This window comes from Tympanuchus pallidicinctus, unplaced genomic scaffold (assembly GCF_026119805.1).
Source record: "Tympanuchus pallidicinctus isolate F22 unplaced genomic scaffold, pur_lepc_1.0 scaffold4, whole genome shotgun sequence".
NCBI classification, from domain to species: Eukaryota; Metazoa; Chordata; class Aves; order Galliformes; family Phasianidae; genus Tympanuchus; species Tympanuchus pallidicinctus.
In genome coordinates, this window is record NW_026294758.1 from 36428313 (window position 1) to 36453736 (window position 25424).

Consider the following 25424-nt stretch of genomic DNA (forward strand, 5'->3'; position numbering starts at 1 on the left):
CCCTTTTAATATTTCCATGTTACATTTTACATTAAGTATCCTAGGCTGCTCAAGGTCTCCAGATAGCCCATCTTTCTAGTTTTCTGTTGCATACATATTTTTAAAGCACAAAGACCTCAGTCAAGAAGATCTTTGGCATCTTTTCTAGACTTAGTTTGTATAAAGCATTCATTTCAAATTTTTCATGACAGTTCTCTCACAGTGACAGTTCTCTTGCAGTGACAGCTCATAAGGAGGCACCCGAGTAGCAGTAATATGTACTTCTGTATAGGCTGGAATTCAGACAAATCACAAGTCTTCTGGATGGACCTACTGATGACATATTTGAAAGGTTCTGATGCAGAATAAAGGAAGCATAATAGAGGTTGTTATAGAAGGAGGATGGAGTAGGCTAGAGGTAAAAAAGGAAGTGTAGAAGAGAAATATCTAAAATTTAAAAACTATCAGATCTCAGAATGTTCTCCCAAAACAAACTCCAAGCATTATGATTTTATCACTGTTTGTGCTTAAGTACGCTTGCTTATGATTTCACAGGCAAAGATAGGAAAGTTAAGGACATATCTAACCATTGCATTCAGAAGTTCAAGTCGTATTTCTTTCACAGCCTGACAGACATTATGATAGATGCCAATGCAAAACTGCTCATACTCTTCCTGATTTGGAGAGGAAATATTGATGAGACAAATGCCCTTATTAGTCAGATATTTTTCACAATTTTTTTTAACACCTTTGAACCTCTAGCCATTTTAAGTCATTTTTACCCAGCAGCCTGGGTATGATAGGCTGCACAGAGCAGTGCTCTTACTGACTTTCTGGGAACCAAGTGCCAGGAGTAGTACGTCTACACTGCTTACCACCACTGGAATGTACTTTGCATCATGCTAGTGGTTTCATATGGGAACTGAACAGACATGCTGTCATTTGAAGAGTAATAAACTCAGCAGCAAGCAATTTGAAAAGCTTCACGGATATGAGAGGTGATGGAACTGAATTCCTCTACCAAAGAATGAAGATGTTCTTGAAAAAATAACAGAAGGATTTGACAACATGGTTTGTGAATTGAGATTAATTTTGAAGAAAAAAAAAATATCAGGAAAAACTGTCATACATGAGAAACAGTGGTAAGAAAAAATATACATTTTTTGAATAACATGAAGAATATAACTGGAAAAAAGATTGTCTAAATTTCTTCCTTACATCAACTTCTGTCATCTCTAAGATTTGTTCTTATGCTTGTGCTTAGTAGAGCTGAAGATTGTTATCGCCCTCTTCTCTAAAAACGAATAGTCCCATTTTTCAGTGTATACTGTAGCCTACCAGTAAGCTCTGTGTAACAATGCTTCAAGAACAAACTATGTACAGACCTGATGTTTTTCATCAATATCTTTTCAGCATTCCTTTCAGACATTCTTTCTTTTGAATCTTTATCTCCTGTTTATATTTAATATTTATTAAATGTGTGTCTGAGGACTTTTTAAGTCACTATTAGAGACCAAAAAACTTTATCGCACTATAGTTTAACAGTTATAGTGAAACAATGTGCTATTCACAGTCCATGATTGGAATATCTTAGGTCATGAATGGAAAATTGATGGAGAGGGTCACTAAGACTGATTTCTCTAGGGATTATCCTGTTGCAGGTAGCAAACCACTTAGTCACTGTCTCTGGAATCAGTGTATACTACTCTCATTTTTGTTTTAGCATTCAGTTCCCTGAGTTAGAAACTGTTGACTTGAAAAGTTTGATCCAGTCTTCACTTCCTGTAAAGTTTCTCTCACCAGGATAGAGAGGCAATCTATTAGAGGAAGAGAACAAAGAGGGCCAACACCATCCTGGCCTGCATTGGAAATATTGTGGCCAGCAGGAGCAAGGAGGTAACCATCCTCCTGTACTGAGCACAGTGTAGGCCACTTGAGTATTGCGTGGTTTTGGGCCCCTCACTACAAGAAAGATATTGAGGCCCTGGAATGTGTCCAGAGAAGGGCAATGAAACTGGTGAAGGGTCTGAAGACAAGTCTTATGAGGAGCAGCTGAGGGAGCTGGGATTGTCTAGAGAAGAGGAGGCTCAGGGGAGATCTCATTGCACTCTACAACTTCCCGAAAGGAGGCTGTGAAGAGGAGGAATTTGGCCTCTTCTCCCATGCAACGAGTAGGACATGGAGTAATGGCCGCAAAGTTGTATCAGAGGAGGTTTAGATTAGACATAAGGAAGAACTTTTTCTCTCAGAGAGTGGTCAGGCACTGGAATGGCTGCCCAGGGAGGTGGTAGAGTCACTGTCTCTGGCAGTGTTCAAGAGGCTTCTGGATGAGGAGCTATGAGATATGGTTTTGTAGCTTGTGGTAGCAGTGGTAATGGGAGGACGACTGGACTAGATGATCTTGTAGGTCATTTCCAACCTTGTGATTCTATGAGTCTATGATTCTGTGATTCAGAGACAGACACTTAAAATTTAAAACTTGAATTATTTTTATTAGATTATATTTATTCCACTGGACAAATTTGCATGAACATTTATTCAAGAGAAATACTGAGATTTCTATCCTGATTTGTAACAAATTCATCTAAAAATTAGAATGAGAAGAATTTCAAAGTTTTCTGTTGATGACCAGATTGCAATGTTTACTTTTCTTTAGATCATTTGAGCTCCTACCATCAGAAAACCATTGGAATCTGAAGGGTATAAATTAAGCTGCAACGAAGTAAGAACGAAGTATTTTCAGATATCTCTCTCCTACGCTTAAGTGAAGAAAATACAAACAAAAATTTTTTCTCCTTATTGCATACATTTTCTTCAGTTACACTCTTACAAACTCTCTTCTGTGATTCAGACTATTAGAAACTAATTTTCTACTGCTAGTTTGAGAATCCATATAATTCACCCATATCTGTAACTCTATTCTTCCATTGCAATTTTTCTATTTAAAAGAATGGAGAAGATTTATATGGAAACAGAAAGAAAGTATGCAACAGCACCATATGTCATCAGTAAAATATGTAAAGCCTAACAGTGATAGAGTAGTTGTGTGGGGTTTGTTTTGTGGGCTAGTTCGGGAGTGATTTATAGCAATTAGGAAACACACTCAGTATTGTTATAATTTGTGTCTTTTAAAGAAGAGGTGATCTCTTGTTACAGAATCCATTTTACTACTTTCATTTGCATGGAAATATGTAACAAAGACATATAACAGCTTTCAACAATAGTTGGCCCTTTAAGGAAAGACAAGTATTCACACACAATGGAAACAAGTTGTGCAGTAAAGCACAAGTAAATGAAATGTTTTTCTCCATGAGTTCCTCTCACAGGAATGAAAAATCAGAATTGCATGTTTGTGGAAGCCATCACAAACTTATCTGCTAAACATGAACAGCAAAAAATGTTCATATTCCGGTTCTTACAAAGTCACTGCTTTCTTCACTCAGATCTCTCTTGAAAACTGCATCCTCCCATTAGAGCTCTACTAGACAATAAATGTTTGCTATTATTTTGCAAGACTTGCAGAATGCAAGATTTTCCTATGACTTCTGGCTATCTTCTAGAAGACATGATTCCATTCTTATCCTGTTCTGCTCAACTACTTTGTCATGTCACTACTCATCATGTGTTTTGTTCTTAAACCCTTTTTAGCAAGTCCTGTTTCTTAATTGTGTTTGCTAATACTTGGCTAAATGGAGCAATAAGAAACACCATGCTACAAATAGATAATAAAATATCCTTTACTTATGGAAGAAACAAAACAAACAGTTCTATCTGCAACCCCATTAGAGCACAAATAAACAGAGAATCCTTTACCAAGCTTTATATATAATGCTCAAACTTTTCAACAGAAACAACAAAACCCACAGAGACTACAGAAAAGATGAATTTCAAGTTCTAATAGATACAAATAGACTTTAATTCGTCTCTCCAAAGACCTTCTGACTAACAAAAATCACAGGGGAGAAGATCAGTGTGATAATAGCAAGTCACAGTCATGCATGTATCTAATATGCTTTTAAACTGAACAACAAATCTGAAATAAACAAACAAAGCAAATTCAGTATGGTAAGAATGACTTTTTTTCCATGTTTTTTTTTTTTTTTTTTTTTTGCCTGCTCAGAAATTTCTACCTATCCTGTTTTTCTTTTCCCCTTAAGGAAAATATATTTAATGTCATCCAGACAACTAGAATATATAATGAAGACATACGATATGCAACAGACTGGGACTTGGCCTGCTGAAGTTAGGAGGAAAACATGTCTTCAGAGGTAAGATACACACCAATAAAACAGAACAATATGATTTTTAGTAATAAAAGGTTAGTCAAAATTTTGTCTAAAAGTGGCAGTTATTCCAACCTTTGCAGGAGGAAAATGTCCAGAAAAAAAGAAAATTTATATAAAATTTCTCTGAAATGTTAAATTCTCAATCTTCAGAGGATGTTCTGATAATTTTGAATGATCAACTCTACTAGCCACGAAGGGTATCACGTAACGTAGTCTAAATGATGTTGCAAATCCTAGTCATTTTGTAATTGACAGTGTCTTCACTAAAAACACTTACCACAGATTACTGTCCAGAGATTTCAGTTGTTTATAAAATTAATTGACTCTCTGATGATGATGTGTTTTATTTTGACTGTGAATTACAAATAACTCACAAATAAAGATGACGTTTCTGCAATTTTCTGACTTATTCTCATGCTCTGTTTCATGAAAAACCCTTCATTAAAACAAAAACAAAAACTTTGAATACATTTCTTTTAGATATTTTGCTGTGAATTCAGAATAATAAAGCAGAATTTACCGAATTCTTTATGCAACAGTCAAATGAAAGAAACAAATGAAAGAAAATAAATAATACCTGCTTCTATGTAGAAACCATATAGTGACATTAGAGCAAACAAATCTCTGCACCTTCATTGTGAAATAATTACAATTTCTGTAGCTAAGTTTTTGTAATCATCAGTATTTTACAGATACTGAGGTTGCTTCTCTGTTGCACTGTGACATTACCTGTATTCACTAGGTATATATTTTGAGGAAAACCTTTTAAGTCAGTACCTGTTCATTTAAGACAAATCTAATTCTCCAAATATTTACATCCATGTTTAGATTGTTCAAGTGGAAGGAAGAGCTGAACAGGAATGCAAACAGTTCTTATTTTAATCTGACTTCAACGGCTAGTATACTGGAAATATTTTACTTCTTTCTTGGAGGGACATTGATATGGTGTGTAATAATTTGTATCACAAACAACAATAGGATTGGTTTTAAAAATCATTTTCTACAAGGTTGCATAACATAAAGGTACAGATGGAAACATAAAACTTAAGACGATGGAAAATCATGTCCTACTGTGCTTAGGTTCTTGTACTGGAAGTTATGGAATGCTAACAGACAGAAAGAGAACCACAGAACAAACCAGCCTTTGGTCTGCACAGTGATTTCCCTGCATAGCAAATGGTGTGTTTTCATTTTAGCTGAGTTTCAGACCTTAGTGCAAATATTACCAAATATGTGGTCTGCTGCAAAGCACATGTAAATCAGCAGAAAGACTGAAAATAAATAAAGGGCAGCACATGTTAAGAGGAGGCAGAACTCCTTGCTCTTAACCAACCCAGTCAAAAATTTTCCAATGTCTCTTTGATATATTTGCATGTTGATATTACTAATTTTGAGGAATATCTGTGGGTTTTATGTGTCAATAAAAGTAGAAGAAAAATAATCTGACTTCTTTCTCCTTTTAATTGTGTTGTAAAAGCCTTATTTTCGCTCTGATTCTTAAAAAATTGAAAATTTTACTTACACAGTGGTGGATTTAAGTATGTTAAAATTATGTATAGGAAGAATTTTTCATTAGACTGTTTTTTTTTTTTTTTTCAAATTATAAGGCATATAAACATGCTATGAGTGTTGCTACTACTTTTGCTGTATTATTAAGGGGGAAAAAAAAGAAAAAAGAAAAAAAAGAAAGATAAAGAAAAAAAAAGAAATAATAAGGAAAAGAGAGGGAAAAGAGAGAGAAAGAGAAAAAAAAAAAAAAAACAGAAAAGAAAAATAAAAGAAAAAGTCAGATATATAGACATAAAATTTTGTCCTTGGTTTAATATCGGTACAGAGCATGTAAGTGTATTTCAGTGCAGAAGCACACATACATAAGCATCTGTTTCTCCTTTATGCAAGGTACTGTGGATAGAGAACAAAAAGGAAAGCTTTTATCCACAGCCCAAGACATTACTCTATATATATTTGGTGTATCTGGATGTGTGTTATAAAAATACATCCTATGGATATACTTGTACAAAGAAGGGTACAGGGGATAGAACAACATGAAAAAATATAATGTACTGCTCATGAGCACTGTTTTTGTTTCCCTATCTTATACACAAAGAAAATGATGGCAGAGAACAGGAAATGCAATACAAGGGCAGCTCTTCAGTGAAGAGATACCATTCCTAGACAGCTAGAAGCATTCTCTCACCTAGCCCTTGTAATGTCAAGCCTAATGCATTCTGGTTTCTGCAATCTACTGGGAAGAACTTTATCCCAGTTTTGTACAATTCCGAGAGTTGCCCTTGCCAGTATTTATAGTAAAAGCAGAAACCTTGGGGCACTCTGAATCACTTCAAGGCTACTTTTTTTCTTTATTTCTAAAGAGATGTAAGCTACATCGTCCAGCACAGACCACATATGAAAGTAATTCAACAATTTTGCTAAGTGACTGCTGGACAATGTGCTGCATCACATGGTAAAAGATTAAAAATAGGATTAAAAATGTCAAACAATAAAGGATGGAACAAGACCTCAAATTAAAGTCTGGTTTTACAGAACTGAAGAGAGATGGAAAGGTTTTTAACCCTTTATATTCAAGTTCAGAAAAAGATAATCTTCCGGAGTTTATTTAGTCTGTCATTTGCATGACCTCTCCATTGCTTCTACCAGAAAAAAATCCTCAGAAATTAAAGCTGACTGTATTGAGTATACCTTAAAATTAGATTAGGTTAGATTAGGTTCAGATTAGATCTGTTTTACCAACTCTGGGAGATTTCCTATAGAAACTGTGGTGAAACTATTAAAAAAATAAATAAAAATACAGAGGGATAAAAAAGCATCCAAGAAGTTGGAGCTGGCAGTGCTGCTGTTGCATCTCATGGAAGCTCTATCTGTGTACCCTGACTCACAGCAGACACACTGTGGCTCTGTCGTATACATTAATGTGGAAGTGCAGAACTGAGTAAACAACATACAGTACAGTAATATAATGCAGTATAATGTACTATACTATACAATATCAGAAAACATTGCTGAAATGATTAACAGAAGGAAAAAAATCACTCAGAAACTTAAAAACTTTGCTGCGGGTAAAGAATTGCCTAAAATTCTCCTTTCTTCCAGGATCGAAATCATTTCTCTCCTCTAGAAACGTGACCTTCTGAGTTTTAGGTAGACACACTCCCGTTTTCTTCAGCATACAGAAGCTTTGGATAGAATCTGGCAAGAATTGCAGTAAAAGCTTACTGCATTCATTCCTTCCTGTGGGCTGTAACCTCTGCAAAATACAAGTCTCACAAGATCATCCACCACTGTGTATTTTGTTACAGCAGCGCACAAGTTGTGGCACAAGTAGGAGTAAATAACAGTCGTCTGAAATGGCATTTCTCTGCTGCCCTATAAAAGAAAAAAATTGAGCTTGCTTGTTTTCAGCCACTAGGCAGAGGTAATGGAAGTGACGAATAAGGACAGAAATGCTGAGGTTCCCACACCTGTGTTTCTTCTGCCCTTCAGTTCTATAAGAGGAACATGTTCCTTATTAGTTTTCATCATCACATCTCATGGTTTCTGAAGATTTATCATCTTCCTTGAGATACACCTAATACTTTTAAAACTAGTTGACAAAGTCTGGTTTGATTTTTGATTTTGACACAAGCTCTGACACGCAAATAAGAGAGCAGATTTCACAAGCAGGCCATTTAAGACTGACACAAGAATTGCTAAAGGAAAAGACCTAGATCCTACATATCATTGAAAATCACTGTCCAAGCCTACCCAATACATTTTATATTTCATGGATTACATAGATTACTCTCTTTTCTGAAGAAAAAGAGACTCTGAGCTGAGTAGTGAATACTGAAATGTTCTGCTCTGACAGAACTTTCCTAAGCACCTTTCTGCATACACAAATTTCACATCATTATGGCTTCTTGGTTTATTGCTATGAATACAATTTTACTTCCATTAGTATGATAAAGTTCATTTTGTTCTGGGAGAGACAGCACAAATCCATTGTGTCTGCCCTGTCATCTGCAGAACTGCTCACTGGAGATCCACAATAGGTAACTGTCCCCAGATACCTCTGTACAACTCTGCTAGCTGAATACAGAGGAAATCAACAAAATCACCTGTAATAACCAAAAAGAGTATATGATTAGATACAGGAAAAAAATATATGAGCCGGAAGTGTAGCTTGCTTTTTCAGTGAAGAACAAGTAAATTTAAATTGGAATCCTTTTGGAAAAACAGATTCAGAGATTATTATCTTTACAGTCATTCATTGGAGATGAATTATATTTGAGCATGGATGAGGAGAACAGCTTTGGGAAAACAGACGTATTTCTATATTCTTTACTCCAATGTACTAAGCTCTAGTAGCCAGCACACTCAGCTATCTGGAGTATTAGAAGATGAACACAACATTTGCCTATATCTTCTTTGCTCAGCTTTTTGATGGAGAATGTTGCACAGATAATAATCTGTCCCTCTTGTTTTCACTTCCCTAGTGATTTTTTCTCCACTCTTTAATTTGTGCAAGGTGAAGATAAGGACAAAAAAATGATAAAAAACTGCTTCTCACAGAAGTCTCAAAAATGATCTTTAAGGTGAACCCTCAATTCCCAGAGGATTGACTTTGACGTCTCTACTAGCTTCAATGTAAGACGTTCAGAAAACAGCAAAGCGATGAGAAAACTCACAAGCCTGCTGGAGCACCTCTAGAGGCAAGCACTGCCCCACCTGAAGTCCCAGACGCCCCTCAGTCAGGTAGTAGACATGTGTTTAGACTACACTGAGTTCTCCAGATATCAAGAATCTTTCTGTTAAAATGCTTTTTCTACTTCCATGACTCCATGTTAAAAAGTATTTTACTCCCATGACAATAATATTCCATTCCCTGAATCCTAAATTTGCCGGGTCCATTAAATTCAACACAAATAATTGTACTTCAAGGCTCTGTGTTTCTGCAGTGTCAAAGGCACCTAATGATTTCACAGCTTAAAGGATTTCATAGTAGTTAATGTCAGTACAATCATTCACAGGAATTCTAGAGTATATTTTAACTTCCAGAGAAGGGTGGGTTTCAATAGCCAGTACCTTGAGAGAGATGGAGGTGGATACAACACAGGTGCTGCCCGTATAGTGGAGAATACCAGAGAGAGGAGGAGATGCACTGAGAAAACACAAGAACAATACTGAACATCCCCACAATCCAACAAAATCAAAGAGAAACACATATTTCTTCATAATGCAACCTTCCCTCTGAGACCCCTCCTTCTAGGTCTGCCTAACGATGATTGGGACCTACTGTATTGATTCACCTGTGCTTACTGTATCCATATCTAGATAACCTATTTTTCATTTTCTCCTCTTCAGCTCTTCCCACACAAACTTTAAGTTTCTCAGGAAGAACTGATATGTGCAAGGTCACTTCTCCCCTTCATATTTTCCCTGCGTGAGCTGGAATAACACAGTCTATGAACTACTCTCCTGTCCAGTATTTTCAACAGACTGAAGCTTATCTTCAGCTGGTTCATCTCATTCATTGTCACTGCATTTCCGCTGTTGTATTATTTTTATTCATGGACCATGTCCTCACATATGTTCCATTATTTATATATACTATATAAGTGTGTGTGTTCATGTTATATATGTGAACATATACGTTGTATATATATAAATAAAAACGTGCACATGTATGGGCATGTACACACACACAGCATGCATAAAATCTTAGAGCCACACTATAGGCAGTATTTTATCCAGAGAATGTTGTAACAGAGTGGAGGGAGGGAAGAAGTCTTCCTTTTTGCTCCTGTCATAGGACAAACAAGACTGTGACTGACTGCAATACAGGACACAGTCTTTGCTTCCCTCTGTATTTTGCCAAACTTTATTTCACTAGAGGGGCAATCACAGGAAGAAGTGCTGGAGTCCGTTGCAGGATAAAATAATAAAATATGTTTTTATGGCACTGCACATTGCCCATCTCCTCAGCGTGTTTCAAAGGTAGCATAATTCAAGGTGATACAATTCTTATTTCACTGGTATCTGCCAGTGATCCCTGGGAGTTCCACTTTCCTGTTGGGATGTTCTCTTACACTGTGCACATGAACCAGAACAGCCCACTGTTGATGGAAGCTCATTGTGGCCACACACAGATGATCCAAGCAAAAGCCTTCTTCAGTCTGCACAGCTCTACAGTTGTGCTAACTTCCTGCTCAGGAGCAGGCTGATCCCCTGAGGTCTATGAATGCATACCCTTCTTCCTAAAATGAAATATTTGGGGATTGGACTAGGTGACATTTTGAGGTCCATTCTAATTCCTACTGTTTTGTGATTTTATGATTTTCACATTCCCTTGCTTCAAAAATATATTTGGAAAATGAATTGATTTCTATCAAGTTAGATACATAAATAATTTGTGTCTCAGGAAAGTTTCAAAAAGTGGATTTTTCTATTAAAAAGCATATAAATCATATTAAGAAGAATTTTATTTTTTTTTTTTAAATCCTAAAGAAATTGAAAATTTCAGCACTTTGAAACTTCTTAAGAAAATGTAGTATTATTTATGTAGTACTTTATAGATTTGTCAGTGGGCATTGCTGGCAAAAAAAGATGGATGGTTTTGGCCTGACACAACTGTAACCTTGATTTAGAACTTTGTTTAAATATTATCAAATTATAAGCCACATTAGGATGCATTAGGATTCAAGCTGAAAATGTATTATCCATAAACTGTATCTGAAAAACCCCAGTTTTTCATTCACAAGAAATCTACCTAAATACTATGTCTTTACATCACATAACTAGATATTTTTATTGACTAACAAGCTTTTATGTTAAGGAAAACAAACTACTTTATTGATTTCCAACAGCATTTCCTCATAACTAAAATCACAGCATAGTTGTGTTTCATTCAATACAATGAGATTTAAAAATTCATTTATTTGGTAGAAATGAATAACAAACTACTTGAATAATTTTTCTTATTGCATTAGGTGATGTTAGTAGTATTTATTAGACAGGTTTCATCTTCACGTGTAAGCAATATTTTTTAAAAAATGAGCTACAAATAAAATCTGAATTTGCATCTACCTATCAATATAACAACTGAATCTCCATCATAGCTCTTCCATCATAACCTCAGAAATTCGTTTCACAGACACTCAGTAGTTCCACTCCCAGATTCCAGGCAGTGCTGAAGAGCTTAGTGGTACAAAGCCACTCATTAATCACAGTCATGGTACTTACTTTAATAAAGAAACAACTTGAATGAAATGTAATAGCTTCTGATGCAGAGATCAAGCTGTATTTGATGTAACTTTGTATTTTGTTTCCGCATTTGTATTTAAGTGCTGTCACCTCCGATGCACAGCATCTGGGCAGATTTTTTTCAAAATCAGCAAATGCCCTGCACAAAGCTCAAAAGAATTTTTTCCTAATTGCATAATATTTTAAAATTATTTTTCTCAGACAGCCATAAATTTTTGGATGTGTTGTTTGTCTTTAAAAGTTAATCTAACCTCAAGATACAACCATGACTTTGTATTAGTGCTATTGTACAAGCATCAAATGGAGGAGGGTAATTTTGAAACTACCATCATCCTCTAATCATCCATTTCTTTGCCTCATCTTTCCTAAGTTTCCATTTTTTTCTTGCAAGACATTATTATAACATTGCTTTAACATTATTTTTCTTTAAATTAGTGACATGTTAGCTTATTTCAACTTAAATTACTTTTAAAAAAGGCTTATATATTGAAAAGAATCTGGTAAGGAAATTTCAGAAAATTCCAAGAGACACTGCATACTTGGCTAATGTTTGAATGAATTTTTAATGGAAATAAATGATAAGCAGAGAAAATCTTTCTTTAAACAGTTGCCTTTTTATCCTGAAGATGACAAGCCAGACATTTCTGGTTCTGTACAGCAGGTCCCTAGAAGTCCCTGCTGTTTTTCCAAAACGTAAAGAGAATTTGTAGGGTTCAAATGCAGCCTACATTTCAATTTCAAATGTGATCTTTTGTATGTGACCAATGTTTACTGATACGAGCAAAGATGACGTTCTCTAACCCAGTGCTGACTAGAGTACAAAGAGACATGTTAGAACACTCTGCAAGTTGCAAGTGCTATGAAATATTCATTGGACACTTCAAGGGTTGTTTTCTTTTTTTCCACATGAAAGTGCTTTGTTTGTTGTAGCTGATCTTTTCCAGAGCTCACAGAAAGGTATTTGCCAACACCACCTTTCCCTTCTCTAGTGCTACTAATTGAAATAAACAAAATCATTTGCACTGTGTTAATTGTTAACTCATGATATTTAATTGCATCACAATTTTTTGCACACAGGTACACCTTTGCCTGATTAAGGAACCATAGATTAGACACCAGATGTCTGACAGAATCATATCTTATTACTAATTAATAATAGACAAGATAAGTCATTAAATAGACCACAAAGCCCATCTTTTTCATGCATACCTAACTGTAAGATGTATGTGTCAGATCTTTATGAACCAGCTACTTTGTTGGCAGTTGAATCTGATTAGACTTTCCTTCTCAGACATTTTTTTTATCCCAAAACACTGAGAAATCAAATTGCTATTATTCGACTGAAAAACTGGTAAACCAGTGTAGCTATATGAACAATGAGATATAAGTACTGCTTTTTTAAAAACCCTGTTTTTGTACTTTCCAAAGATTTCTCTAAATAATTTCAATTCACAAAAATCACATGGAATTAAAACTACGTAAACTTCATTTTTTATTCTGAACTTAGGAATTAAAGAATGCATGTAAATAAATAGTCATGATAACTCATACAGAACTCACAGACTCATTGATCTAATTTATTTGCATATAGTGCATTTAAGACTGGGGCTTAGTCAGCAGTGGGATTTTTCTGAGAGTTATATCTACAAATCAAACCAGTGACTTTATTTGTAAAAACGATTTTACCATCTGAATTAAATGCCTGTTGAAAAGTAGCATTTGCAAAAATGAAGCTGGAAGAGAAAACTCTGATTCCACCAATAAAATTTAAGCGAAATCCATCCAGAAGTCTGAATACAAAAAAAAAAAAAAAAAAAATCATAATCTCATCCAAGCGTCTTTAGTATATGTAATAGTCTGTCTTTTGTTTCAAGACTTATCAACTCCTTTCAAAACTAATAATCTGTCTCCGAAGTCCTCGTGCTTTTTATAAATTCAGCTAATATTATTCTAAATAAAATACTCTTTTTCACATTATTTCAAATACAATAGCCTCCACACACAAAAGAAGCATTAATGTCACTAGTAAAAACACTTCACTGTCTTTTGGATTTACTTCCTCTTCTATTTAAGGTTGTCGGGAGATCCAGCTAGACTGTTATGAGGTGAAAACCCATAATACTCTGACAGTGCAATTAGTGAAAGTACTGCTTGAAAAATCACGATGGAAAGTTTTAGGATTTCATGTTTTTTTTAAAGAGCTCACTTTCATGAGAATTCCCTGTGCAGGGAGAAGAGTCCAAATCTAGGAAGTAAATTATTAGAATGGAGCATTCCAAACAGATTTAGTTGCATAAATTCCTTTCCCCTAATGACTAAGTGAAAATTGCAAGTGTATCTGTTTGACTGTTTCCATACAATGATATGTCTAGAATGGGCAGTATCTTGCAAGAATTATCTTGTTTGTGCCTGCATTTCCTTTCTACATTTCTCATACTTTCTTATTCAGGCATGGAAAGATTGTAGAAATTCTTGTTTGTTCACACTGAATTTCACTATAGTCTTATTTACTGTTGCATGCCTTTCAGAGTCCTTTTATTTCCCATGACTACGAGTGGATTTTAGTGTGAGAGGCAACTGAGTATAAATAACAATGTATTTCAAGTTTGTAAGATGACTTTTTCTTCACTAAGACACCTATAAAGTGAGATGAAGCATTTCTGTATTAACTCAATTTTAAGAACAGAAAATAAAGGTGAAAAGGTGACATTTTTGGTCAGAATCTGGCTAAAGAGATAATACTGACCATTCACAAATAAGATATTAGGAGTCATTTGTACTTTAAGAACAGACTTGCTGTTATATTCTCAAATCTTTGAATTGTAGCTCCTTTATCTATTGATCTTTTCAACAGCTGGAATATACAGTACAGGTGTCCTGGGAGGCATTTTTCCTTTTTTTTTTTTCTCTCGTATTCAGTGGCATAAAGCAACATTAATTGGGTGAAACTCCTTTTTTCAATAACTCAGCTTTTCAGGACACTTAAGACTGACCAGATGAAACTGTCTTTGCAAAGCTTTGCTAAGAATAATACTATTTTACTAGATCAATAAAGCACAGTGTCAGCAGTACTAAAGGAAATGTCCATTACTTTCAATTAACTGACATTTGGGTCTCCCTTCAAATCCCTCTCATGTTCAGAATAAAGATTTTCTTTTATTCTGCACAACTCTGCCTGCACACAGCCCTCCTTCAATGTGAGTCATTGTGCCTCAACTCCGACTTTTCTACAACTTTTTCTATCAGTCTCAGTAAATGATGAAGAGACTGCAACACTAAGGCAGTTTCCTTGTGTCTGCCCTGTCCTCATGATCAGTTTCTGACTGAAACTCACATATTAGCTTGGTCAATCAAGCTCTCACATGCAGATTTTTTTCCTAAAACTCTTATGAACACTTCAGTACGTTTTTGCACTCCGTTGTCCAGGTTCTCCTAACTTTTAAACTTCATTTTTTCGTGTTGTTTTATATATCCTAGGCAAATCAGTCAGATCTACTCAATTTTTTTTCTGCAAAGGTCATACTCTGACATTATCTCTTTGACCATATATACCTCTTTTTGAATTCCATTCTACTGCCATTTTTGTCAACTATAAACTTCTTGTCTTTAATTTTAAGATATTTCCCTTAGTCCCAACCTATCCCCCTTCTATCATCTTCCCTATAGAGACATTTGGTCTAATCCACACATCCCAGTTTCTTGTAATGAACAATAACAAATCATGAGGACCAGATTTTGTTCACACAAGAGCTTTAAAATAAGTCATGGATGAAATAGACAAACAACTAACCACAGTATGTAGTCTTTGATTTAGAATTCTGACAGTCACAGGAATAGAGGGTGGACACTATGGTACTATTTTTTTACAGAAGTCACACGAAAAATGGGGGGAATAACACACCAGTAAGTCTTATGTGCTTATCAGGCACACCATTAGCAATTATTCTAAAAAGAAGAATTTTAGACTGATTAAACAAGATGTATGGATAAATTTTCTGCATTGGTAATAACATTTCAAAAATCTTTTGTGATTTCTTAAGTGGTTTTGAATCCGGGGAAAAGATAGATCAACTGGTAACCAGAAGACATTTCATAAAATCCCTCACTAATGCCTGATAAAGAAACTAAGGTATTCCTAAGATAAAAGTAAATATTCTCCTGTATATAAGTAGCTAAACAAAAAATTGAAAAGGTGAGAAGTATCTCACAAGTGGAATCCCTCAGGAGTCTTTGCTGTTCAGCACATTTGCAAATGGTCTTGGAAAGACAATAATGATACTAAGCATCAGGTAAGGGCAAGGGCTTCCTACTCATTGCTGGAGAGAATCTTGAGTAACATAGAAGATTAAATTAAATGCAATAAATGTGAAGTGAGCAATACAGGATATAAAGTATGTATGTATGAAATAAGTTTGGAATTAGGTTATTAGTAATTTTCAAAAAAGATGTTTTTTTTGAAAGTGCTGACTCAATCATTAAAAGACTACTAGGTACCTTGGAGTCATTAAGAAAATGCAGAGAGTATAAGTGTAAAATATTATTAGCGTCTCCATAAATCTGTGTTGTAGTAGTAACTCTGTGTGATGCCAGCAGTTCTGTTTCCCTGTACTGAAGATGTATAGTAGAAAGGGAAAAATAGTGCAGAAAATTAACAAAGATGGTCAAAGTTATCACAGAAGATATGCATGAAGTGGTTTATACATATGGACAGTGCAATCAACACTGGGAGAGGAATGACAGGACTGGAAGCACACAGTTGAGACATAACAAATGTTATCTGTACATAATCAGAGAACCACAGATTTGTAAGACTTGGAAAGGACCTCCAGAGATCATCGAGTCCAATCTCTCTACAAAAGCAGGCTCGCTACAACAGGTTGCACATGTAGGCATCCAAACATGTCTTGAATACCTCCAGAGGAGACTCCACAACCTCTCTAGGCAGCCTGTTCCAGTGCTAAATCACCCTTATTGTGAAGACGTTCTTTCACATATTGGTGTGGAACTTCCTGTGCTGCAGTTTATGGCCATCTCTGCTTGTCCTGTCCCCACAGACCACTGAAAAGAGGTTGGCCATGTCCTTTTGTCTCCCAGACTGAAGATATTTGTAAATACTAATAAAATCCCCTCTCGGTCTTCTTTTCTCACGGCTGAACAGACCCATTTCACTCAGATTTTCCTCATAGGAGAGATGCTCCAGGCCCTTTAAAGTCTTTGTGGCCCTCTGCTGGACTCTTTCCAAGAGATCCTTGTCTTTTTTTCTACTGGGGAGCGCAGAACTGGATACAGTACTTCAAGAGAGGCTTGACCTGCTGGCCATGCTCCTTTTAATGCACCCGAGGATAGCATTGGCCTTCTTGGCCACCAGGGCACACTGATGTCTCATGGCCAACCTGTCATTCACCAGAACCCCTGGGTCCTTTTCTGCAGAGCTTCTCTTCAGAAGGTCATTCCCCAAACTGATAAAGGCAGTTAGTTATTCCTTCCCAGGTGCAAGACTCTACACTTGGCTTTTGTTAAACCTCATCTGGTTTCTTACAGTCTAGCTCTCCAGCCTGTCTTGGTCCTGCTGAATGGCAAGACAGCTTTCTGGTGTGTCAACCACTCCTCCCAGTTTTGTATCACTGACATATTTGTTGAGGGTGGACACTATCCCCTCATCAAGATAATAAATGAAGATATTGAACAAGATTAGAGTTAGCACAACCCCTGGGAAATACTGCTAACCACAGGTCTCCAACTGGGCTCTGCATCACTGATGGCAACCCTCTGAGCTTGACCACTCGTTCAATTCTCAACCCCACCTCACCATCCAGTCATCTATCCTACACTTTCTCAGCTTTGTTATCAGGATGTCATGGAAGAGAATATCAAAAGCCTTGCTGAAGTCGAGGTAGATATTATTCACTGCTCTGCCCCATCTACTCAGCCAGTGATGCCACTACAGAAGGCTACAAGGTTGGTATGTTCAAATCTAACTCCAATAGGTATATCCAGTAGGTGAGATGCAGAAATGTTGTGAACATTTTAAATGTCCTGGGCTTCAGATAGTCATCAAGCAAGATCTCAGTAGAAAAATCCTTCAAAAAACATCAGGATAAGATCTGTCTTGTCTGGTGACTGTAAGCCTACCAGGCCATCTCTTAACCTTTCACATCTATCTTATGTGGAACAAACTGACTACATATGAGTACATCCTGCAGCAGCATGCCCATGAAGAAGCCAAAGAAGCAGACAAGCAGCTGGATCCTTGTCTCTCTCAGGTCAGGAAAAGGACTTACTATCAGCTTACCCTGGCCATACATACCCTGGTGTTCAGGTAGAGGACTTCTCAGCAGTCAATTCAGAAAAATGCTTTTCAAAGCTCTACGTCCACACCAATGAAGCTGTTCCTGAATGCAGCTCCTCCCCTGACCTCCCGTATCTTCACTTTGTGGCCTCTTTGCAGATACATAAAAAAAGGACAAAGAAGATGCTAAGGACTTCTTTCTCAGTGATGGAGAACAGATCTAAACCACACACTGGAAACTGGGCTTCTTTTCCAGGTCCCCAGTCAGGGTTTCCAGCCACAACTGATGTCACCTCCTCCTCCCACAGCCCTCTCAGCCCTCTCCTCCTGGTGCTCACCATTCTCCCAGCTGACTATCACTGCTGAATCCATGGATGAGATTCCTGTGGCTCAGATTCACCACAGCAACACAGCCCTTCACAGCCCTTATAAGAACAGCTCAAGTTGTCCTCGGCGCTGTCCTGTGTCCACACCTAATCCCAAATATTGCAAAGAGAAAAGTTTGCATTCTGGACACAAGGTGAAAAGGAAAAGCTGCTAGCAAGACAGACATGTGGAGCAAAATCTGGAACTCAGAGAAGCTCATGTCTGTCAGCCCCAGACTGATGGGAGCACATCTGAGCCACAGCACAGAAAATGAACCAGCAAACAGCATCTGGGCAGGCATGACCCATGCTTAAAGGATATAAGGAAAAACACCACAATGCCTGAGTGACCATCCTTCCAAAGCCACAGACTTGCTTCACAGACTTGTGAAGCAAGATGTTATTTTTCTGTTTGTGTGTTTCTATTCAAAGCTTTTCACTCAACAGCAACTCATTTTCTGGTGACAGCAGCATCCCTGTGTGTAATATTGTCCAACTTCCAGCACACTTATCTGGGAGGCAGCAAAAGCCCTGCTGCATCATATCCTTCTGCATTTCACTCATCTCTCAAGACAAGGGGAAATGGCTTTAAGTAGCATCAGGGTAAGTTTAGGTTGGATATCAGCAAAGTTGTTTACAAAAAGGGTTGTTAAATACTGGAATAGGCTCCCTGGGGAGATGGTTGAGTCACCATCCCTGGATGTGTTTAAAAACTGTTTGGATGTGGTGCTCAGGGATATGATTTAGCAGAAGGTTGTTAGGGTAGTATGGTTAGGTAGTGGTTGGACTTAATGATCCTTAAGGTCTTCTCCAATCTGAGTGATTCCATGATTCTATGAAATTCCTTCCTAGCATCCAGGCAACTGTGGGGGCTTAAAAGCAATTGGTAGCTAAGCTCTCACTCTCTCCTCAGCAAAACAGGAGGAGAAAACACAGTGGAAAAAAATCATGGACTGAGATAAGGAGATAAGGGAGATCACTCCTCAATTACTGTCATGGAGAAAACAGCCTCAGCAAATGGGAGATGTAACTTATTTACTGTTGATAATAGCTTAGAGCAGTAAAAACTAAAGGCAAAGTAAATCATATTTCCCCCTCAACTCTCTTCTATCTCATCTACACTCTACTCTCCATTGTGGCCATCCCTACCACAGGATGCTGTCCTTCCCCATCTGGTCCTATATGGGCTTTCCACAGGCTGCCTCTTTCAGGCACTGTGGGCTCCTCCATGTCCGCATGCAGAGATTTGCTCCACAGCAGCCTCCCCTGCTCTACAGGGAGATGCTGCTCTGTGCTTGGAGCTCCTCTATCTCCTCTGCTGACCTTGGGAATGGTTCTCTCACTGTTCCTCACTCCCAGCTGCTATTGCACAGCATTTTTCCCTCTCAGAGGCACAACCTAGAGGCACACCCAGCATCACTCATGACTCAGCTCTGGCAGCAGAAGATTCATTTTGGACCAGCTGGAGCTGGCTCTGATCTGACATGTGGCAGCTGCTGGACCCTTCACACAGAAGTCACCTTGAAGCCCCAGTGCCAAAAACCTCACCACGTAAACCTAGTTAAGAGTACACATAGAAAGTTTATACTGCAGATATGTTCTGTTAATATATACACTTTCTAGCAACAAAGGCAGACCAGAGGCTCAGTATGGTTATACCTGAGGTGTTGAGCATTCATGACAAAAGAAGAACCAAAGAAGAAACAAAGATAAAGAAGAACCAAAGAAGAAACAAAGATAAAGAACCAAAGAAAAGAAGAACCAAAGATAATTCTCATCCTATATTTGTTGCAGCAGGGAATGGCCACTGAGGACAAGGAGAGGGCTGAGGTCCTCAATGCCTTCTTTACATCTGCCTTTAATAGCCAGATCAGTTATCCTCCGGGCTTTTTATGCCCTGATCTGGAATTAGGGGACGCTGCTCAGAATACGCCCCCAGCAATTCCGGTGGAGACGGTCGGAGAGTTCCTCCTCTGTCTGGACTGTGACAAGTCCATGGGACTGGATGGGCTGCACCCTCAGGTGCTGAGGGAGCTGGAGGGGGTAATTGCCAAGCTCCTCTCAGCCATCTATCAGCGTTCCTGGTAAACTGGTGAGGTCCCAGAGGATTGGAGGCTTGCTGATGTGACTCCCATCTTCAAGAAGAGCCATAAGGAGGATTTGGGGAACTACAGGCCTGTTAGCCTGACCTCGGTACCAGCAAAAGTAATGGAGCAAATCATCTTGGATGAGATTGCACAGCATGTACGTGGTGTCCAGGGGATCAGGCCCAGCCAGCACGGGTTCATAAAAGGCAGATCGTGCTTGACCAACCTCATCTCCTTCTATGACTGGGTGACCAGTCTGCCAGATGAGGGAAGGGCTGTTGATGTAGTCTTCCTAGACTTCAGCAAAGCCCTTGACATGGACCCTCACAGGCTTCTTCTGGGGAAACTGGCTGCCCATGGCCTGGACAGGTCTACCCTTCTATGGGAAGGGAACTGGCTAGAGGGCCTTGCCCAGCGGGTCATGGTGAATGGAGTGAAGTCCAGCTGGCGACCCATTTCAATTGGTGTCCCCAGGGGTCGGTACTGGGGCTCATCTTGTTTAATATCTTTACTGATGACCTAGATGAGGGCATTGAGTGCACCCTCAGTAAGTTTGCAGATGACATCAAGCTGGGAGGTGGTGTCAACATGCCTGAAGGTAGAGTGGCCCTTCAGAGGGATTTAGACAGGCTGGACCGCTGGATTGAGGTGAATGGGATGAGGTTCAACAAGGCCAAGTGCCGGGTCCTGCACTTTGGGCACAACAACCCATGCAGCGTTACAGGCTGGGGGATGAGTGGCTGGATGAGTGTGAAGAAGAGAAGGACCTGGAGGTGATGGTTGATGCTCGGCTGAACATGAGCCGTCAGTGTGCCCAGGTGGCCAAGAGGGCCAACGGCATCCTGGCCTGCATTAGAAATAGTGTGGCCAGCAGGAGCAGGGAGGTGATCATCCCCCTCTACTCAGCACTGGTGAGGCCGCAACTCAAGTACTGTGTTCAGTTTTGGGCTCCTCACTACAGGAAAGATGTTGAGGTCCTGGAGCGTATGCAGAGAAGGGCAACAAAACTGGTGAGGGGTCTGAAGACAAGTCTTATGAGGAGCAGCTGAGGGAGCTGGGATTGTCTAGAGAAGAGGAGGCTCAGGGGAGACCTCATTGCACTCTACAACTTCCCGAAAGGAGGCTGTGAAGAGGAGGAATTTGGCCTCTTCTCCCATGCAACGAGTAGGACATGGAGTAATGGCCGCAAAGTTGTATCAGAGGAGGTTTAGATTAGACATAAGGAAGAACTTTTTCTCTCAGAGAGTGGTCAGGCACTGGAATGGCTGCCCAGGGAGGTGGTGGAGTTGCCGTTCCTGTCAGTGTTCAAGAGGCATCTGGATGACGTGCTGCGTGATGTGGTTTAGTGCTTGTGGTGGCAATGGTGATGAGGAGACGGTTGGACTGGATGATCTTGTAGGTCGTTTCCAACCTTGTGATTCTATGATTCTATGATTCTGTGGAAATAATTTTCCCACAGTTCTATTCCTTTCTCAAGAGAGACCTGGACCACGAACACTGAGAAGGTTATTTCAGGATCTCTTCCCAAAATTGCGATTTTCACAAGCACTACAGGAGAACTTGATAGACAAGATTTTTCATGTGTTAAACTTTGTTCACTATGGTTTCTTTGTCTTCTACTAACTCGTCTGTCTTGCTTTCCACTTAAACTGTGAGCCCTTTAGAGTAGCAGCTTTTTCTAAGCTGTGCTTGTGTAGCACCAGGCAGCAGGGGACACCAGTTTCTGACTAGGGATTCTAAGGGTATGAAAATTGTAGTAATTAACGTGACTAAGAATGTCAGAAATGGGTTTTTAAATGTATAAAATGGCTTAGCTTGGGATTTGCAACTGTGTGGGATTTGCAATTTCAACACATATAAGATTCATTGAACTGAGGGTGAGAAGAATCTGATAGCCACTTTCACAATAAAACATGCATTGGAGTAATAGAATTTTTTAAGGAAAGACATCAAACCTTCCTTCAGTCACTGTATCATAAGTCTACCAGCTTTAGATATACCAAGTATAAACAGGAAGAAGTTTCAATACGAAGTACTAAAGAGACAATTTTAATTTAATATTATTTCTAAGCCAAAACTAATGAAGTTTCTTTTACATTGCTTCCTTGTCTCTCACATTTTAAGCTAGCTAAAAAAATAGTTAAAAATGTAGATTGAAGCAAATTCCAATCCATTCATTTAGAATTTTACTGAATCAGAGAAGCGCTTCTTTATGTCTTCACTGCAAAGTAGTCATTGTTAACAATACAAAATTATCATTATTTTGATAGTGTTCATACATTCATTTGGTTGTTTTTATGTGGCACCCTAAAGTGTACTTAATGGAATAAAATATGCCAAAATCTGGGACCACTTCATTCAATAAAATGTAGGTTATCAAGGTGAAAGACTTCTTTAACAACAGCCAAACATTTATTCAGCTCCCAATTACTCATCTCAGAACTTGCTATATGTATAAGAATAGCAGGGAAAAATGCTGTTCTGGATGTTACTTCTTTTATGTTCTATTAAAATTGTAATAGCCTGCATCCATTATACATTTCCCTGTATATTTCAATCAACATGTCACTTAGCTGCTGCTCCTGAAGTGCACTTAATATTTTCATTAAAATCAATAAAGCCAAGAAATGACAAGGGTGCAGGTGGATGCAAGCAATTAAACTTCTCCTATATGTATTGTTAACTAGCATGTGGAAAAAGAAGCTTCATTCAACACCTGTCCCTTTTCTTTTGAATGGCAGCTAACAGAAATCCACTTAGCCAGCTTTTGTCTGCTTATTTTGCTGACAGATGATGTGAAGAAGTAGACAGTTACAGGGCCAGTAATTCAGAATTAATTTTCCCTTCAAAAGAATGATGTGGACAACCGAGTGCAGTAATGGTACCTGTTCAGAATTCCGGGGGTAAACAAGATAATTTGAGATGATGGGACAGAAATAAAAGCTCTATAAAGGTTTTCTCCTCGCATGACTCTCAGTGGCACACTCACTAGCAATTTTTGTCCATCTCAAATTAAAGTCAGAAGAGTTAATCATTGAAGTATTAGCCTGATGTACTTCTTGTGTGCTAGGATTGAAAAGGAAGAAAACAAAATAAGAGAATGACTATTGTGCCCCACCCAATATTAAAAATATGTGATAGTGAAAGACAATGCTTAAGCTTAAGATAGTTTATCAATCCTTTTTTCAGAACATGCTGCAAATTAAACGGAGCTGCTGATTGTGCATTTGCAATAAAGGGAAATCAACATAACTGCAATCATTGGATGACATTTGTTTATCTGTCATCTGTGCAGAGCTAACCAGTGTCAACCTCTGTATTTGTGGAAGAGTGAAATTTAGAAAGCTGTATTGTCATTAAAAAAGCCAAATGCAGTCATTCTGTAAGTGTGCACTAGTTTAAGTGCAATGCAGAAGCCAGAGCTCTGCATTCACTGCTCCAGATGTGCCAGTAAGGTTATCTAAACAGGCATAAACACACAGATGAAGAACTGAGGTAGGTTCTAGAAACTTCTGAGCAAAGGATTGATTTGTCTGAGTGTTTCCTCTCTCTGTGCTGTAAGCAAATACAACGGCATAAATATCTCAAGGTAATCAAAAGTAAGAGGAACCTTCTCAGGGACTTCTCTCTCCCAGCCACAAAGGCAGCCAAATTTGAGGCCTTCCTGTTTGAAGACCTTCTGAGCAGCTCAGAGAACTTGCTATTCCATAGAGAAACAGAGCCTTGGATTGGAGCCTATTGATCTCTGTCTGTATAACTCTTAAATGCAGTTCTAGAAGGAGTTAATGGAACTATTTATGGGACAGCTGCCAAAACAGTCTGTGTTTGGAGTTTGATGCCTTATAACCTCTCATCCATCTCTTCCTAGTATTCATTCCTGTTCTATTACCCAATATCATTATTACTAGATGGCTGTTTCTGTCCTCTGACAATTTACTCTGCACTCCGAAAATTACCACCTACAAAATACATGGAAGTACTTAATACCTAACTGATTTTTGCTGTGACTATACTCCATAAAAAAACAAGAGAGGGAGTGGGCTAATCTTCAGCACACTTCGTAATTCATTCTTGTTCACTATATAAGAGGGATTTCTGGGCTCAGACACTGGTGCAAAAATGTCAAAGCGCATCTCAGGCCTAAGCTCCTCACAGAATCCAGCTGCTTTTGCAGGAGTCACATATAATCAGGTCCTTCTAGGGAGAATTATCTGCTCTTCACTTCTGCCCCAAAAATTTAGTACTGGCAAGCTGTCAGATTAGGGAAGTATCTCTTGGCTGAATTTACCTCATTGCTAACCAAGCTGAGCTGACAGTATTACAGCTACACTTGGCAAACCCATATACACAGTCCTCTTATGAAGGAAACTGTGCACTGGCTGTGCTTGCAAATAGTGCAGTACTGTGTCTTAATAGGGCAGTCTTCCCCTATCTCTACCGCCACTTTACAATGCCCCAAAGTGCAGTGCAGACTGTGCTGACTACTATCATCTCTGACTGTAAAACAAATCACATCAGAGAAGAAATAAGTGCTGAAGTGCTTCTCTTACATTAGAACTCAGGCCTCAAAAGGTTTGTAGACACGTTTTCTGTAAAACTTGCAAGAAGTTGTCTGTGGAGGCATGCAAGCAAATCATTTTAAACATGCATAAAATGCGTGAAGACAGAATGTTGCTTGCAATTCTCTTGTTGTGCAAGCTGCATTTTATTTGTTCTTTTATTTTTTTGAGGAAACCTTCAGCACATTCTGAGATCTACCAAAATAATAATACTCTTATAAACAACTTTAACAACTTAAGTAGTGTCTTCTTTCATGCTTTTCTAGAAAAGAATGGGACTTTATATCTTGGTTAGTTCAAATATATCACGTGAATTTGTTTGGAAGATCAGCATATTTATTGCATGTGGTTAGCCTAGTTTGTCTCCAACACATGCTTATTTCTAGCTATTGTGAGACTTGTTTCATAGAATTTCAGATTGATATGGAAGAGAATGAGACCAGAATGTGGCCCAATCTGTGTGAGAGTCAAGTGGTAGACAGTTCTGTGGTAATGACTTATCTTTTTGATCAGTGGGGTAACTTCTACTGATAAATCTCAGATCTTCTGACATTAAATTATGGGGAGCATTACTGAAAGTAATGCCTCCTGTTTTATTA

The 25424-nt window shown here is 38.2% G+C and overlaps 1 pseudogene; it reads left to right on the top strand.

Moving 5' to 3' along the window:
- LOC128089195 (palmitoyltransferase ZDHHC1-like) overlaps positions 1-18529 on the top strand; it is a 60183-nt pseudogene extending 41654 nt beyond the window's left edge.
- Positions 18530-25424: the final 6895 nt, after the last annotated feature.